Source organism: Triplophysa dalaica, chromosome 20 (assembly GCF_015846415.1).
Source record: "Triplophysa dalaica isolate WHDGS20190420 chromosome 20, ASM1584641v1, whole genome shotgun sequence".
Lineage (NCBI taxonomy): Eukaryota > Metazoa > Chordata > Actinopteri > Cypriniformes > Nemacheilidae > Triplophysa > Triplophysa dalaica.
In genome coordinates this window covers 17,484,533-17,504,401 of record NC_079561.1, presented here as the reverse complement: position 1 = coordinate 17,504,401, position 19,869 = coordinate 17,484,533, and the positions used below count along the sequence as shown (strand labels likewise).

At 38.9% G+C, this 19,869-nt stretch overlaps 2 long non-coding RNA genes across 2 annotated transcripts; one reads left to right on the top strand and one right to left on the bottom strand.

Moving 5' to 3' along the window:
• Nucleotides 1-874: 874 nt before the first annotated feature.
• On the bottom strand, nt 875-3,323 carry LOC130409632 (uncharacterized). The gene is made up of 3 exons (XR_008904872.1): nt 3,243-3,323; nt 2,676-2,753; nt 875-966 (listed from the first exon to the last, which is right to left on the bottom strand). It is a non-coding gene; the product is annotated as an uncharacterized LOC130409632 (long non-coding RNA).
• Nucleotides 2,161-9,946, top strand: LOC130409631 (uncharacterized). Its single transcript, XR_008904871.1, has 4 exons — nt 2,161-2,552; nt 6,147-6,374; nt 7,902-8,066; nt 9,484-9,946. It is a non-coding gene; the product is annotated as an uncharacterized LOC130409631 (long non-coding RNA).
• The last annotated feature ends 9,923 nt before the right edge of the window (nt 9,947-19,869 follow it).

Here is a 19,869-nt window from a genome sequence, read left to right as displayed (position 1 = left end):
CCAACAGATGCTGACAAGCTTGATAACAAAATGTCAAGATGGCGAGAAAAGGAGAAAAAACTCACTGAATAAAAAAGCTTGAATTTATTAAGCTGTTCTGTTCCCTAAAAATTCCCATTAAGAGAAACATTTTTCAAAAGACTTTCTTTGATCCCGACTTAAAGTGACTGTTCACCAAAAAAGGAAAATTCTCTTATTATGTACTCACCTTCGGGATGTTTCAAATTAAAAATGTCTTTGTTCTGATGAACACAGAGAAATATATTTGGAAGAATGCTTATAATCAAACATATCTCACCCCACCTGACTCCCATAGTGAGAAAAATGACTTTAGAATATTTTTGGTTCTGCTGAAGACAAAGAAGATATTTCGAAGAATGTAGGTCATCAAACAGTTCATGGGCACGTTTGACTACCATTGTATTTTTTCCTTCAATGATAGTCAATAGGGGGCGAGATTTGTTTGGTTATAAGCATTCTTCCAAATATCTCTCTCTGTGTTCATCAAAACAAAGACATTTATGCAGATTTGAAACAACTCGAACGTGAGTAAATGATGACAGAATTTTCATTTTTGTGTGAATTGTCCCTTTAAGATATAACTATTGTAACAAACTGTACACTTGACAAAGCGTCGCTGGATCAACCAATGACATAAGTTTGGGTTTGACGACCTGACCAGAGGGTTCTTAAACCTGTTAAGAAGCAAACAAAATGATTGCTTATATTCTATCAAAACTATTTCGAGACACTCGTAGAAGTAGATCTTTTAAAAATGACAGCACACATTTTAAATACTGCGAACAGGTCACAAGAGCTTCAAAATTGTGTTTGTACAAGAATTACATCCAAGTACCGGGAAGCATTAGAGTCAAGCAGAACCAACCCGAACAAGCCATCGTACAAGCCGTCGACGGGTGAGCGTGGCAGTCAATGCATCTGTGCGCATCCGTTGTCATTTTCCCCCTGAAATGAAAATAACAGTTATGAATGAGCTCCTCTTGGCTGCCATTGTTCCATCAAGTGTTTTTATTGCTGTCATTATAGTTTAACATCGCACTGTTAATTCTGTTAATTAAAAAGCTGATTGCTTTTGCCAGTCTGTGATCTCCATTTGGTGAGTCCATATGGTAGAAGATTACTTGTTGTAAATTTCAATGAAGTCGTATCAGAGACTGGATACATATAATCAAGCAGTACAAGTCCTGAAATTAAGTCTATAAAACCTCAATTATATATTCGCTCGCATTCGTTTGTATACCTCCATTTCGCCTAATATCTAACGCTTGTGCCGGGATGCCAATTTAGGGAGGACGTGAGGCTTAATGATAACTCGTGTACCTGCTGTAGCCCTTCAGTGCGTGACGTTCATGATATAATTGCGCAGTGGTGTTATATATATATACTATATGCCGGTGTGCCGTGTTAGTAAGCAAGGCAATGGCACAGGCAAAGCCTCGTAGTGCACGACATTGAATTCTGCGAAGCATCAAATAATCGTGGACACAAAACAATCAGGTTCTGTATTCAAAGCAGTCCAAGCAGCAGAGCAGCATTTGTAGTAAAGTTGGACGTTGAAGTTTAAGTATAATCAATAAATAAACGGAATAATGGAAAGTGTATCAAGGGTATTATAGTTGACCAAAACTAAAACTATTAAAGCATTTTTGTTATTTGAAATCAAATCAAATATTTGAAATATTATTTTAAAAAGCAATTTAAAACATGAATTACATATTGACAGTATATTTAATTACATAAATATATTAAATCAAACAATTAAATAATACAATGACAAAAAAACATCACAAAATAGTATATTTAAAAAAAAATAGAAAAAAAAATAAGATTAAATAAAATTAAATAAAATAAAACTATTAAAGCATTCTGATTATTGAAAGCAAACGAAATATCAGAAATATTTAAAAGAAATCCAAGCATATAACAATAATTTAAACATTACATTAAAACAACATTCATACAAACACTTAAAATATAAAATAAAAGCTTGTTTAAAATACAAATATAAAAATGAATGAAATACAAATGTATTCAAATGAAATAAAAAACTGAAAACAAAACTATAATTAAATATATATTTCAGAGATCAGATAAAATGGACACAGCAAAATTAGCATCTTGTTTTCGACCAGCTACAGAAAACAAGCCCACTGTTTGGAATTCACCCGTCAGCAAAACAAGAATCCCCCTTTTGCCACAAAGCACACTCATGAATCACAATGACACAAAGGCTGATGGTCTCTGATAGGGTGTTTTTATTGGTGCCCAGTGGCTCTATAGGAGACCTTGTGTGACTGCTTGCATATGCTACCCGCATCTCATAAGAATCCCATAAACGAACTAACTCTGGAGGCATATCCAACCAGCGATTTGCAAAGAGAAGCCACCAGGGGATCGCTGTTCCACAATTAAATCCTTCACAAACGCTCTTTCAGCAGGCTGGATCACATGCAGGATCCCGCAGCGAGCGCTAGCAACGTGGCCGGCTAACAAAGAGCGACTGCTGCACGAGACGGCTGCGCAGCTCCAAGGTGACTTATCAAGTGCGTTTAGGATGGACAGAAAGAGTGCATGTCCACCTGGAAAACTCTGACAGCGGAGCTTCTTATTTAAAACATGTGTACACGTGTGCATTAGAGTTATGCAAAATTTACCGCCTTGCGCTTCCCATGAGGCCTCCCGCGCGGAACGTTCCAGAGCGGCGCGCTGGGCTGATGGGAACTAGGTCTAACCTGAAAAAAGCAGCACATCTCATGTCAGTGGAACTCATTGTGCTCTGACGGTGATGAGCAGGAGAGAAGGAGGTTTGTTATGCAAGCCTGGGCTACTGTTTCATCTAAATCGGACATCTCTTGGCCACGGGCGTTTTAGAGCAGTAGGGTGTCAAATAACACGTTTGGGAGTGACGCTCCATTCTTGACAATGACAATAGGAAGGTAGACGTGGAAGTGAATCATGAAGAAGCGTCTAGGCCATAACTCACCTTAAATGATATAAAAATGTTCAAAAGTTGATCTCTCACAGCTCAAAATATTTGAGTGCTCATTAGAGATCCACCGATAGAACGGTCGGTATCAGTCGATTAAAGCACTTTTTCACACTATCTAATGGTAGTTTAAAGTGGTCATATGACGCGGCTACAACAAATATTATTGTTTGTTTTAGATGTAACAATGTGTATACACAATTTAAGGTTCAAAAGCGCTGTATGTTCCACATACCATGCATGTTTTTATCTCCTCTTTGCCCCGCCTCTCTGAAACGCGCTGCTTTTTTTACAAAGCTCATCGCTCTGAAAAGCAAGGTGTGCTATGATTGGCCAGTTAAACGGTGCGTAGTGATTGGTGGAATACTCCAAGCATGTGACGGAAATGTAACACCTCTTACCATTTGTCGAACATTAAGTTCCAAAGCATCAGAACTGACAGGTACGCCCGCCTTACTTGCTTATACATTTGGGCAGTCTAAGTCAAATCATACCACCAAGTGATGTAGATTTGTGGGGGTGTGATTACAGGAGGCGTTTCAGGCAGGTCTGAGTGAGCATTCGCGTTTAGATAGAATGCATCTTTTGTTCCGACACCAATTTTTGCAATTTTAGGTGTCTAATACATGCATGGGCAACTTATAACACACCAAAGACAAAAAAAAACATGTTTTCGCGCCATACGACCCCTTTAAAAACAGCCAATGATCAGGGCTGAGATATCCTGTCAATCAAAAAAGGACAGGAAAATGGATTGAATTTGTTAAGAAATGTTACAATTTTGATGTTTGATATTAATAATCATTATATGAATTAGTAACATTCAGAAAGTTTAGAAATATTCATTTAAGAATTTGTATCAGAAGAAATTTTGTGTCTGTGCATCTGTAGTTCTCATTAAGTTTTAATTTAAGTACATTTACATTTACATTTACATTTTTAGGCATTTGGCAGACGCTTTTATCCAAAGCGACTTTCATTGCTTTATCCTATACATTTTACATAGTTGCAATCCCCTGGGATCGAACCCACAACCTTACGTTGTTAACGCAATGCTCTTACCACTGAGCTACAGGAAAGCTCAATTAAGTCTTTAAATGCTTCTCCTAAAATTGCTTAAGGAATAAAAACAGAAAGAACAGACATGAGTATGAAGGTGTGAAATAAAGTTTATTGTTGAGATATAATATATAAAGAGTTCATATTGAGATCTTCAATAATATAGATTTTTGATCATAGACTTGACAAATCTGAGCTCAGTTTGAGAGATTGTTGACATCTCTTTAAAACTCTAACGGAGACATTTGTGAGAGTTCTGCCTCTTTTTTCCCCGGAGAAATGAATGAGACACAGAAATTTCTCCATTTAATCTCATTAATGTCCAGGATAAGTAAATATTGTCTTCTGATTGGTTGTGAACCCGTTTGCATGTGAAATGAGTAACAACACTTGTTTTCCATGACATGTCCCCTTTAAATGACAAGTTTCAGCATATGGCTTGCATTGAAAATTAATTTAACAGCCAATTAATTGACTAAGCATCTGCACACTCCGGTCATGTGACAGCTGTGACAAGCATCTGATGACAGCTTTATTCTGGGAATTCTGCTGCGCTGCACCATTTATCTTTGAGAAACGTTCGTAAATACCAATGCATCTCAGCTCCTCTCTCTCCCGCGTAGCCATAACAGGGTGTGAACCGGGCTTCTTATCCCTCTGATGACAAACAATGAAGATGTTCTGATCTCAAACCCTGACCCTCTGTACCCAGAAGCTCCAGACCACCACACCTCTCGTCTCCAGCAGGAGAACACTGTCACGTCGAGGCCGTCCTACACAGAAAGGCGTTTGACCCAGGAGAGAGATGACTGACCTACTTTATGTGACTCCTCTCATTTCTGCAGGAAGAGAGCTCAGAAGGACATCAGACTTGCCTGCGCTCTCATTCTTCAGCTTAACGTCTGCTTTCCAGGGATTTGTTAACTTGGAAGACTGCAGTACAAGACCTAATGAGGTTCTGCCTTGCGTGACAACGTTCGGACAGGACAGGCCAGGCCGCTATCTTAGGCAGCTGGTTATTTGGGGAGAACTGAAGATTAGCAGAAGTATGTGAATGACAAACTTCTCAAATGATGTCAGCATTTTCTGAGGGTTTAAGGGATGGTTCGCCCAAAAATGATTTATACATCCTCATGTCATTTCAAACCTGTTTGACTCTCATTCTTCTGCCGATATTTTGAAGAACATTGATAACCTAACAACATTGGTCCTTATCGATAAGGGAGTTTTGGTTTACGGCGGTATTTCAATAAATCATTTCAAAATACAGTTTTCTCTCAAACAAAAAACTCTCTGGACAGTTTTTTCTATTTAAATTTGTACTTTTATTTAGATTCCTTTTTAATTTCAGATTTCTATTTCTATCTAGATTTCATGTTTAATTTAGATTCCTATTGGTATTTTCATCATATCTTTTTTGCATTTACTTTTATTTTGAGATGTATATTACCTACCTTCTATTATGTTTATTCTTGCAGTCTAAGAAAAGCTGACCAGACCCACATTTCACTGCAAGTTGTATCCTGCGTATAACTGTGTATGTGACATCAACAAACTGAATAAACCTGACGTGATGTGTTGACAGGATTTCATTTTAAATGAAACACAAGGGTTGATGGGATCGAACAAACACACAATGAACACGTGAAAGACACGAGGGCGAGTAAATAATGACAGAAGTTTCATTTAAGTGAACTGCTCCTTTAGGAGTCTGTGGGCGGCTGCCGGGGTGTTGCTATCCGATTCATAAGGTGTTCTTTGGTTACTGGCCAAGTTTAAAGAGCCCATTAAAAAAAAACAAAGTTTAGAGGGACATGTTCACCCAATATGAAAATTCTGAAGTTGTTGTTCCAAATCTGTATGAATTTCTTTGTTCTGATGAACACAAAAGAAGATATTTTGTCTAACCAACGTTATATGAATCAAAAGCTGAAGATAAGTTGACCTAAAAGCATCAAAGTTTTTTAAATTGAGACTGGACTCTTTTTATTTTCTGGTGCATGTGTTTGGTGGTAATGGTTTGAAATTTGGAGAAAACATCAACAGCAAAATCTCACCCCACACACGCCTGTCTTCACAGGTCTTTGAATGGTTTGACAACACTCAAGCGTCTGTGCCAGCCAATGTTCTCATGGCAAAGGAATGCCACGGTTTATGGAATAAAGACAGACACCCTGCACTTTCTGACGTACGGTATCACTTCACTCTCCTCCTCTTGTTTTGACACCTATCAGTTCAGGACCGAGCACCAGACAGTCTCTCCATGGCGTGAGAATCCCAGACAACTGATCTCTGGCCAAGTATAAAGGTGAGACCAGCATTCAACAGGTAAATATTTAAAGTAATTTGTCATTAAATTAAAAAACAATTGTGAGAATCAGACACCATGACTCCTGTCATTATAATGCACCAATTTGACACGAACGGGTGGATTCGAGAGATTCTGACTGTGATTCCGGGTGTGTCGCAGACTCGCAGTCTTCATCAAGTATTAACTTAATTACTTTGAATTAGTGATCAAATTGCTAATGAATTCTGAGAATTATTGGAACACGTTTTACCGTTGTTGGTTTCAAAACAGATTCTCAAAGGATCACTTTGGGTTTAAAACAGCTTTAACACTGAATGCAGTATCTTAGGAACGCTGTAGATAACGAATGCAAATCGTTCCGATTCGTCTGTGTAAAATGATCAAACAGACAGAAAATGAACTTTCAACGTTGGTCAAGCAAGCAATTGTGTGAAAGACTTTAATTGGGTTGCGTGTCCCATCCTCAACATCCATTAAACGTGAAGTTTCTTTAACTGAATCTACAGCAAAAAAGTGACCATTCAAATCAACAAAAGTTGCATTGTAAATTTAATGTGAAGAGGAAACTATAGACCACTTTGGATGATGTAAACAACGCTATATTTCATAAGAACTTCCTGTTTCAGTTCTTTAACATTGCAAAAACATTTGAACAAAATACAACCAACAGAATATTTATAACCGATTTACAATGTTAGACAAATATCTTTAAGATTTAATTAAGATAAAAAAGAAGTAAATAAAAACCGGGACCCTAAGGGCTTCTGGACCAGTGTTTACATCTTGTGAAGTGGTCTATAACCCACACACGACGATTTTAGAAGACTTGAAAATGAGTTTAATTTTGGGTAACCCAAGCCCTCGTCTGCCCGTGTGGCGTGTGCCGTATCGCTTTCCACACATCTTTCAGTGTTCACAACATTCCAGCTTTACACACAAAAGCGAAACCAACCTAATCTCCCCCGATTCCCTCCTACAATGCAATGAATACTCCTTTACTTAAACACATCAACGGCTCTTATGAAGCCTCTACAATTTGATGCAATTTCACTTTTTAATTAAGCTGCGCCGTGTCGTAAATCACGAATCAGCATAATTAACAAAATAACAGAGGCCGATAATGTACGGGCTCGCCTTAAATCTCCAAAGGTCCCGTCGCTGGGCAGTAATAAAGAGGGAATAATGGTGTGGCTGCTTGATATTTTGGTGCTGGGGAGTCGTGGGGAAATAACACCTTTAACAGCACACCGCTCTTAATTTGTAGAGGCCGCCTTGCGTTGCTCTTCTCGGGAGGCAGGTCGTTCATCATTCAGGCGGCCGTTATTTTTAATGAGTCTGTTATCATTCATTTTAGGGTATCCCACCTTTCCATGACACGGATAGTATTTCTTTTATATAGGACAGAGGATTTATGCCGCCCTCTCTCTCTCTCTATCCGCATTGCTCTCGTCAGCCTCTCGCTTTATTTCTTTTCATCTCTCTTTCTTTCACTAACTCTCTCTCTCTCTTTCTCTCTCTGGACAGGAAGCCGTCATGCTGGTCTTCCTGATGGCACTTTCAGGGGTCGGGAATTGAGAGTCAGTGCTTATTCAGGGGGTTTTAAAAGACTTGTGGACATTCTTTCCTTCAACATGATCCATAACATCACTGGCAGCTGACTGTAGGTGGTTTGCAGCGGCACGTTTGCAGGTGTGGTTATTTCAGGGCTAAATGCTATAACTCATCTCTTGATGTGGCCTCGCATCAAGTTTGTGTCGGGTTATGACAAGACATGACACGTTTTGACAGTTTATGACAACATGTCGGCACACACATCTTATTCTCTGCTTGTTAACCAGCGCTAACTAGCGTTTTCACTCAACGCTGGTGGTGTACATGATGACGAGATTTGTTTTTTCTTGCTTTTATTAATAGTCTTGTTTTTAAACCAACTCATACTAGGCCATTACATATCACTTAAGAGGGATAGATCACTAAAAAATGAAATTTATTTCATGATTTACTCATCCTCATGTCCAGTGTTGGTTACTCTGAAAAAGTAATTACTAGTTACTTATTACATATTCAATACTGTTATTAGGTTACAGTACAAAGTTCTCTCTCCAAAAGGTATTTAATAACATATTACGAATTACCTTCTATATCCTACAACAACATTGATTTAGTGATTCAAGGATAGACATGAAACAGCTCTTTTAATTCATTCAAATCAATAATATAAAACTACATAAAATGTTCTTATTAACTGACCAAAGTGTAACAAATGTGAGAAAAAAAAGTAGTCCTTGAATTTTGTTGTCAATTCCACTATTGTATATATTACACAGTATTAAGTTCAATTACATCAGAAGAAACTGTAAAACAATTACAGAAAAAATGAGAGTAATACCTCACTTGACATTTTCAAAGGAAAAGTAATTAAATTACAGTAACTAATTACTTTGTTACTATTTACACCTAAAACTGCTCATGTTTTTCCAAACCATCTATATGACTCTCTTTTATGAACAAGAGATCCGTTTAGCAATGATGTTTGGTTACTGACGTTCTTCATAATATCTTTTGCGTTCTGCAAAAGAAAAAAATTCCTACACGTTTGCAATGAAAACAAAGTGAGTAAAAGATTCAAGTTTTTTGGGTTGAATGCAAAAAAAGCATCCTAATAAAACACCCAAAAGTGTGTTTCAAAAGAAAAAAAACTACTTTTCATACTTTTCTCTCATTTGTAAAACCACGTTTTACACAATCTGTCATTTGACTTATGCTCTCAAGAGTGAAAAACACTCAGCCTGTGTCACTTCACCACAATGTTGTCCTGCAAAACAATAGAATCCATTTAGCCAAAAATGTTTCTATGTTTATCTTTTCATCTTGGTTTTAACACGATACCTTAGTGCAAATATTGATTTTTCTCCAAAACACCCCGAAGACGGAAGCCAATGCCTTCTCTGTGTAATAATGCGAGTTTATTGTTCAATGCAGTACGAGGATATGTCAACAGTCAAAAATGTAAGCAGGAACAATGGAATGTCTGTTTAATGTGAGACGTGTGGGTGGCGTGTCAGGATTGTTCCTTTGATTTATGAGGTTCCTGTGCTTTTTACAGTAAGGCTCTGCGCAATATGTCCTGAGCGCTACATCCTGTTGGGAGCGGTGACCGACATGTGTTCCTGTGTTGGAATGGTGTGGCATTCGTCTCTGGCCAGAATCTCCATGGTGCTTATCACCGCCATATGGGATACTGGCACGGAAAGACAGTGCGGCAAAACGGTAATGAACACGCAGGGCTGCATCACACCACTGCAGATTTCAGATTAAGAAGTCAAATATTTAAACATAGTCGCAGTAGAAAGTATTTGGACATTTAGGCCACTTGTAAAGACATGTGGTTTTGGAAAATATAAAAGATACAGTAGTGGCCAAAGACGATGTCCAACTTTGTAAACTGAAGTCTTTTACTGATTCAACATGTAAACGAAGCGTTTTAGTTGCGTAGTTTAGCTTGGAGAATAAACTGAGGTTCAGTTGTGGCCCAACTTTGTCCTATAAAGGCCTTAAAGGTTTAATGTTTTGTATCATTCGCCTCATATTTTTTTAGTTTTATATAACCTGATGAGGCATTCAAAGCAAATATTGTACAAATGTGTCTTTCCATCACTTTAAATGTTGTAAAATTATTTGAACAAACTAAAGAATAAACACAGTTTTAAGCAAAGAAAATAAAAAGTTAAAGAACAAAAGGTACAAGATTTTTTTTACAAATGTCTAAAAAATTAGACACTTGTACACTTTATGCATCCTAACAATCCATGTAATTTATTCGGTTTAAAAAAAAAGTTTTAGTGACTTAGGTATCCACAAGTTGCTGAAATGTATTTCGGGCCTGTTTTATACAACCTTGCACATTTACTTAAAACAGCGGACGACTAATAAGATACATGTCCGCTGTGGGTAGCTGCACACGCCGCGCTCTGTAACACCATGCTGTGCACGCATGCCAACACGCCCACTCGTGCCCCATGCTCGCAATTCCATCAACACACACCTCCGCATGCCCGTGTGCCCATATAACCACAGCCAAGCCCACACGCAGTTTTTGGCCCGAGATTCGCAGAGACAGGGACGGCCTTTCCAAGCTTCGACAGCAAGTTTCACAAATCTTGACGTGGGAGATCATCGCAGATAAACCCACAAAGATGGCATTCGTGTTTAAAAACAGTGGCGATGCAGCCATATGTCACATTTGCGCAGCTGCCACGGGTTGCGAGTACGCCGTTACGGTCCAGATATCAAGCCTGATATACATTGCGACTACACAGTCCCCAGACAGGCAGACCCTTCATCTAAAGTTATTGCCACGCCGCCTGGGGTAATACATCACGAATTCTGTAAGGACAATGCTAAGAAGCGCAATCTGAGGACAAATGTATCATAGTTGCACAGTGAGCATTTTGTTACAAATAATGTTGTCATCAATTTTCATCTTTTGTTTAAACATATTAGTCTTTTGGACAAGATAGGTCATATTTCAGCAGTTTGATAAATTCTCCCTTCTTGCCTTTTCACAGAATGTGCACTTAATTAATTACACAACCTTTAATTGGACAGATTATTCCTAATGGTTGCGCGATGCTAAATGTACAAACTCGGAGAAGGCTCAGGAGTCATTATTTTAATGCCAGATTCTCAGCTAGTCGTAATCAGTATATTTCAAATAATTAATCAGCTTCACGTCGCGAGAAACGTTCGACCTAAAACAGACAAATTGCGCTCTCGTTTGCCGGGGTTATTTTTTTCATACATCCCAAATACCGTCTGTAATATCGCAGATGCTGGGCTTTTTAAGGGCGAGAGTGTTTTTTTCGTCATTTTATGATATCTGCAGGCATTTGGGTGTTTAATTAGGGCGGTAATGTCCGGTGATGTACGTGATGGATTTTTACGGAAGCCGGTTTTAACTATCGGAGGCAATATCATAAATCACAACCTTGGCTGTTATGCTCGTGTGAGTTTGTTTAATTAGGATGTCCGCCGAGAGATTCAGGGTGTTGCTGGGTTTGCACAAGGAATGCCAGTTATACAAACACAACAGAGATTTCATTGTGCTCCGCGCCGTACCGACGATAAACAACGCAAAACTAATAAGTTATTTGCGAGCTGATAATCAGAAAGGATCACGTGGGTCTCCGGTCTTAGTCAGCCCTATCTCTAAATGATTTTGGTCTTTGGCAGTTCAAATTACACTCTGTAATTTCGCTTCCCCTTGGAGGACCAAATATGAGCTCTGTGCCAAAACATAGTAAGCTGCCTTGTTGACTACGTAAGCCCATGCCTACAAGTCACTGTTTGGATATGCATTGCAAATAAAGTCCTGCACATAAAACAAACAAAAAACTAATTTTAATAAAGCTTTATAGACATGATACTCAAAGCATATACTTCACACATATAGCACTGCATTACTTCTAGAAGTCTGATCGCTGTGTATAATCTTATCGCTGTGCATTCTGGGATTGCTGGGATTCTCCTGAAGGATACATGCAATGCTGCCTGAACTTAATTAAGTTGAGTACCGTTTGAAAAAAAATCAGGAGCGCGGTGCATCGGTATACACAGCCTACGCAGGGTGCTCGGTAGGTTTTGGAGCACAGCAAAAATATAGTCTTATTCCAACTAATTCACTCATTACATCACATCGGAATACCATTTACAATGTGGAAAATATCATGGCAGATACAAAAAGAGAACACTCCACTGGGGTTAAAATTTAGGGGCTATCAATGTTTAACGCGCGCAGCTGGATGGAAGCTGGTAAGTGTGGTGAGGTGTGGTACCGGGGGCACGCGGGTCAGGTGACCACAGCGGGCATGTCAGTCCGTGCTCATTAACGTGACTGATAATACCATCTATCAGGCGTCTAATTGGCAATGAGGATCTGCGGAGGGTATTTTAACCAAGCCCACGTATCCATCACGCAGCTGTGGACAAGATGATGGCACTTCATTACCAGAGTGCTAACCAGGTAAAAGTCACATCCATTTGTAATGAGCGCGGGGGCCGCTTTCGCTCCTGTCCATTTTCATTATGTAAAGTTCAACGCATATGTATGCGTATTGTAATTATCTTGATGAATATGCAAACTTACTTTTTACACATAATGTCAGAGGCAGGCGAACAGAGGACTAAAGAAAACTGAAAGAGAAAAACTATATGTAAGCAAGCCAACTGTCAGATTGATTATTTTCATGTATACACATTCATCTTTTTACATTCATATATATATAAAATGCGTGCATTTATAAAGGTGTCCTATATATATATATATATATATATATATATATATATATATATATATATAAAGACGTGGAAAAAATTAAGACCATTAACAAATTTCCATTTAATCAGCATTTCTAGATGTATTGTGGTCAATCAACCTCAGGAGGGACATAAAGTCATCCAACAGCAATGTGAAAGACTGACAGCATGACAAGACACATAAAAAACGGATAACAATTTGATTCTATTTTTTTTTACTTTCCTAAATACATGTAGAAATAATACTGCTTTATTGCTTTAAAGAGAATATACACCTTTTCTTTGCAGTATTTGAGGTCTGAAAAAATACAGAGCATCTTAACGTAATTTTCACCTGTTTATCAAGTTTTCATTTTCTGCAAATGATTGCAAATAGAAACAATAATTTAATTTAAAATTGGGGAGAAATATTGTTAAATTATAATTTTACCTAAGCACATACCTATAAAATAGGGATGCACCGATATGAATATTTTGGCCAATAAAAACAACCGATAATTCTTTAGCATTGTAAGCCGATAAGCGATATATTGCCCGATATACAGTACATAAATATTAATATAAAATCCCCTAAGACTGAAACAAAAGGCAAAAAGGGGACAACTGCTTTTATTTGAAAACATTCACCACAGAAAACCATTAGGTCACCCTTAGTTCTCCTTTTTACCCTGAATATCATGTACCAAGCCTACTTTACACGAGTAAACGATTCTTTAACCTTCAAAGTTTTCTGGTATATTGAATAAACAAATGATAGATGTTCTTCCAGATTTTTTTAAATACACATCATAAAAACTGTATCTACATACTGTACCTACATCAGCAATGTTTTGATAATAACAGTAAGTGAATGATCACAACAGAAAGACAGTACTGTACTGTATTATAACTGCGAGCAGCGTGCAGATGAAGCAGTTTAACCAGAGGAAATGATTTAAGGCGAATCTGCTTTAATATATCGACATGATTTTATTATCGACCTATACCGATAACATTAAAAATGAGCATTTATAAATAGTAGATTTAAAAACTGAACATAATGGCATCTGGATGTTTTTCCATGGCTGTCTACATATATATATATATATATATATATATATATATATTTGCAAATTATTTTACTAAAATAACTAAACCCAAACCTTCACCTAAACCTTTACTAAACCTTTACCTGTATTTTCATCTTAATTTATTTGATTTCAATTGACAAAAAGCAAATCCCCAAGCTGGATTTGAACCTAAATGTATGCACAGCTCATGTATCAGAGAACAGGTTGGCCATATCTCCATCTGAAATTATAGGTACATTAAAAATAGATACCGTAGACAGACATCCACACAGACATGTAGGGTTAGTTAGATCAATTTGTGTTAAAACGCTGTTTATACTGTATTTATTTAAAGGTACGTCAAAAAGAGGTCACTGGGAACTTGCCTCTCCCACACAAGCACCACGGCCCAATGCAATGAGCATCCTCGCTCTAACCACTTTGCCACAGCGCTAGAAAAAAAAATCAAGTTTGCATAAAACTCGGGAGAAAGTGGCGTACCAGGCCTGATAGATGTTTCTCAGGAAAAATTGTAAATTCATCCTTTGCTGTTCATTCCAGTGCAAAAACTTTGCAAAAATGCCCCAAAGTCCATATTTAGTAATTCACATGTCAGGGATGATCATTTCCAGCCCCCCTCAGACTACAGCAATGAATCTTAACTCTCCCTCTCTGCTTCTCCCTCGCTCGCCCTTCCCATTTATTGCTTTGTACAGCAAAGCACCATTACTGATCTCTTCCAAAGCACAAACTAAAAATCTATCCCGTTGTCATTTGCTTCGCCATGCCATCTATCATCTGGGAGCGAGTGGGGGGAGTTTGGCAGCTTCTCAGCGCCAGAGAGGAGGCGCTGGAACAGGAGGTAGAGTCAAGGACTTTCACGCGCAACAAAAAAACTTGTCACAATTATTTATGGCTCTAGCTGGGACACATAATAGGACACATCAAACTGCTGTTTTTTTCCATCCCTTTCAGTTTTTTCAGCTTTTCCCTTCCCCTCCGCGGCGATGAGCGCCCTCACGTTGCTGGCTCCCTTGTCGAAGTGGGTCACAGGCATCTCTTGCCTTACACATACAATTTCCAAGACAATGGCGGAGCACTTGGAGAAGTGACAGTGACAAATACAGGAGGCCCCACCAAAAGCTGGGCAGGCTGTTACATGAGTGATTGCGCCAATAATCATGCGGGGCCGTCACGTGGCCCCGGGGCAGGAAGGAGGGAGAGACGGAGAGAGAGAGAGAGAGAGAGAGAGAGGTAGGGAAGAGGAGGTGGGATGGACAGAACAGGAGGGAGGAAACAGATAGACATTGAGATAGACAGATGGACAGATGTAGAAACAGAGAACTTTGTATACAGGGGACAAAAAGTGTGTGCCAATAGGAAGGAGTGTGTATGAGCCGAGGTAGACAGATAGGTAATCAGAAGAACAGACAGACAGACAATGACCAACGGACGGATGACAGATTAAAACAAACAATAGATAGATAGGTAGACAGAGAAACAAGAGAGAGAGAGAGAGAGCGAGCAGAGAGAGAGAGAGAGAGAGAGAGAGCGAGAGAGAGAGAGAGAGAGAGAGAGAGAGAGAGAGAGAGAGAGAGAGAGAGAGAGAGAGAGAGAGAGAGAGAGAGAGAGAGAGAGAGAGAGAGAGAGAGAGAGAGAGAGAGAGAGAGAGAGAGAGAGAGAGAGAGTATCAAAGAGGGAGACAGACTGACTGACAACTGATGGATGGAAAGATAAGATAAGACAAGCATAGACAGACTATGACCAATAGACGTATGATAAACAACAACAGACAGATAGATACAGGAAATATAGATAGAGAGAGAGAGAGGGAGAGAGACAGACAGACAGACAGACAGACAGACAGACGACAGACAGACACAAAGATAGATAGACAGATAGATAGTGCAGTATGGAGATTTATTAAGATAGACAATTGACAGTGACCAATAGACCTATAATAAACAACAACAGTTAGACAGATAAATATACAAAGAAACAGACAGAAAGACTGGGATGACAGACAGAAAGACAAAGAGAAAGAGAAAGAGAGAGAGCGAGAGAGAGAGTGACTGTATACATGTATACAGGAGTCAGTGTTATGGTTGGCCGGTTCTGGGAGATTCAGGCCCGCTTGCAGCTCTGGCTAACAGGTCCTGGCAAATCATTTTTACTCCCTTATCAACCATCTGCGACTTCCTTCCCCTCAGATGAGGTGTCGCTAAATGACTGTCACCCCCCGCGTCGCTCCGCTGTGTTCCGCCGCACCACTTGTAATTGGGAAGGGTGGCTCGGGCCTGTTTCCGGCCATGACCTTTCTTAAACTCACCCGCCCGGGGAATTGTGTACAAGCTGCGATTAAATTACTTCTCCGGCATCTCGGCCCCTCACCTTAAGTGCAGCCACTTGGCTCGGGTTCACGGGCTGGGGTGAAGGCTCTCCCCCCTCAAACCATCCACTGCATTCAGCACCAGGGACTCACATCTGCTATAGAAAACTAAAGTTAGCATAGGGATAGGTATTGTTTGTAAAAAAAGGTTTAAAAAAAACTTTAAACACACAACAAAACACAATGCACATGAAAAAATAAACAGAGTAATTTCCTTTTGATACGAAAAGTTCAGCTTTTCTCGAAAAATACACGGAAGCCTCCTAACGTTTATGAAGCAGGAGTGCGGTTTCATTTTTGCAATGTTAAAATCTAGTCATATTAACAGTATATTTGAGATATATCACCACACCTGAGCGCTCGCTAAATCAGTTTCCAGCATGTACGTCTCAACTACTGTCAGACTGCCGACGCTAACAGTGCGCTCTTCACACACAAGGTGTCTCTTAATTTGAAAATGATGAATCCTTGATATGAAAGACGAAAGTGGAGCAAAATATTGAAAGCTCAAATAACCTTTTTATCACTTTTATAACTTCCATAACTTTACATATTAACTCTTTTTTGAAGCCGGCTCATTTTTAGCAGAACGTTTTGATGGCATATCTCTCCCTTTGAGGCTGCGCCTAAAGCTCGTAAAGTGATATCAAAGAAAGACTTGTGTGATAAAACATAATAAATGCCAAAAACTCTTACAGCGGGGTGATTTCACGCAGAAATGGCTCTTTTAGCGCATGCAGGTGGGAGGCTAGGATTACACCCAGCGCACCGAACAAGAAACCAACAAAGATAAAAGTTACAAATGCATACTCTATTGTCTATGTGTCTACATAGGCAGCATTCTTCTAAGGCTGCATCCTAACAGGTCATTACATCAGATGTTAAAGTGTTTCAACCCTCATTGCATTGTTACAATGTCGGAAGTATGTAAATGTACTTATAATTTTCTGCCAGGACAGACAGATTTATTTTTATTTTACAAAGACATTAACACAATGCAGAGCAAAATATAGGTGAAACAGCTGTAAAACTATGGAAAATTCCTTGTATATTAAGACACTTCATTGTCCAATATTTTATAGATTTTTTTATGAAGAGTGCCAACATTTAAAAAATACAAAATTAAAATATGTTACAATATAACATATTGCTACCCTGTAACATGTATATTAGGCAAAGTAAATAGTAATGTATAGTAATGTTCTCAAGCTTGTCACAATGCATTCTGGGATTCCGTTATTAGTGCCTATGACTTCTTCAACGTGTACTTTAAAAATGGGCCTATTTCAATTTTTTTACTTATTCAGACTCAGTTTTTTAAATATCAGAATAAAAAAGACAATAAACAGTATTAAGCACAATGTACTCCATCCATAGTAACTATTTGCGGTATCTCCCTGTGGAATTAATGGAATCAAGGCCTTTTATGAGATGCCCAATGGGCAACATACGGTCACAGTTACCCAGCAGCCTCTTTTCTTTCCCACATATTGTCCCGAAGGAAAACAAGAAAGTTTGTCTTTCTAATTTTTCATTTGAATGTAATAACCTGCCTCACCTCTGCAACGACTTTCCTTTTCCACTGACATCACCGAACCCTTTTTTTCTGCCTCTCCCCTTCAACCCTCCGGCTCAGGTATGTAACGCCCGCTTATCACAATCCTGTCAAAATGGGTGTGAATGCTATTTAAGGCATCTCATTAGGATTCAGAAGTAAGACTTAAATATTTCAGAACACCAAAGAGGCTGCTGGGTAATTGTGACGATTGTGCTGATACCCCCGGTGGGCATCTCACGAAGGGCCTTGCGTTGCATCAATTCCACAGGGCAATACCAAAAATACTACCATCATGGGGTCCATCAGGCTAACTATATCGTACTTTTTATTTAAATATTTATGCAAAACAGAATATATATTTATATTTAAATAAGTTAGGAAGTGAACCCTTTAAGACACGATAAAAAAATCTATGCACCAAAGTGTGACAACTCATTTTGCGCTGAAACACGTTAAATAAACAGCCCAGACACCTGGTACAAATCCACAGCAAAACAACTCAACAGTGACCTCCAAAATCCCACTATAGTATGAATGTGTCAGCATCTCTGTAAAGCCTGATGTAATGAGACATTGTGTCGGCACAAAAAACGCCAGTCAATTGTTCTCCAAACACGTTAAAACTGCCTATATAAAAACGTCACATTCCAAATCGCCTCCATGCAAATTAACGGCCTGGATGGCTATAAAAGAGACGTTACGTGAAATCAAATCATCTCTATAGACGTAAAAACGCGCTGATCAAGTGCTCATTCCGCCTCCTTTCGAGTGCGTTCAAAACAGCTCGACTCTCTCTTCAATTACTTTGCGTGTCAACAGACAGCTCGCGGCACCAGGGCCGAGCCGCCGAGACGTCTGTTTTTTTACTTAATGACAACTGATAGCTGGAGTCAGGCAGGTTATGAGTTTCAATTTGGGTTTGGCAATAATAACAATTACAGCTCTCGATATCTCTATCATTACATAGTGGCTGTTGCAATATAGCGCGCTGTTGTGCGACGCACGAGTCTTTCATATGCTGTTTCCCATCACAGCTAGAGCTGCATAATCAAACAGACACACACACAAACAAACACACACACACAACATGTTGTCTCTCTCCATCCAATGTGAGCATCTTCACACACGCTGTTGTACTCATTTTGTCTCGTGAGTATGAATGATCTCTGTTAGCTGGAATCCTACCGATTACTTTGAACTCCATTTGACCTTGAATTATGATTTAAGTCTTAAACCATAAAATCAAAATTGACTATTTACTCTGTTCACAAAAGCCCCTGGTGTTATTTTAAACGATTCATTAGTGCAAGATGTTTTAGCGAAATATAAACATATTAAGATCTGTCGTCAAAAGAATAACTTTGCTGTTTTGAAAAGTAAGGCCCGACCTTGTCTTATGATTACCAGGACTTTCCAGAAACATTATTTGGAAATGCTCACGTTTTAACCAAAAATCAAATATACCACAGCATTTTTAAATTAAAAATAAGATTTTAAATTTCATCAACATTTGCTGAGCTGTTATTTTTATTCTTGAGTCAAACAATACAACCAAAAACCTTGTCTTAGCGGTACGGAAATATGAAGAGATCCCCCCCAAAATAAAAAGGATGTCATTGTTTATTCATAGTGTGACTCTTTCTTCTGTGAAACGCAAAAGGAGATATTTTGAGAAATGTGTCTGTGGTTCTATGTCCATACAATGGAAATCAATGGGGGTCAATGTTGTTCGGTGATCAACATTCTTCAAAATATCATCTTTTGTGTTTTGCCGAATAAAAAAAGTCATACACTAAAATAAATTAGCTTGTCCCTTAAATATACTCTGTGATTAAATCTACCTTTGCACATTAAACACTTCACCGCCACACCCCTCATCATTGGCTCTCAATCCCAGAACTGCACTCACATATCGCATTCACAACAGCCGAGCTATTTTATCCAGTGTGTATGTTCGGGTCACTGCACGCCCATATGTCCTCCTCCAACGCTGAGAAGATAACATCACACCGCAACACTCAACCTCTCACCAGCGATGATGAAACTAATGGCTCCCGTCTCTTCTGCGAGCTGAGGTAAAAGCGTCAGGATCATCTGCTCCCTCTAAACGCTGTGTAATGCGCACGAGACCGCAGGCCGAGCCGTTTGGACAACATTTAGACTGGACATTTCTCGAAATAT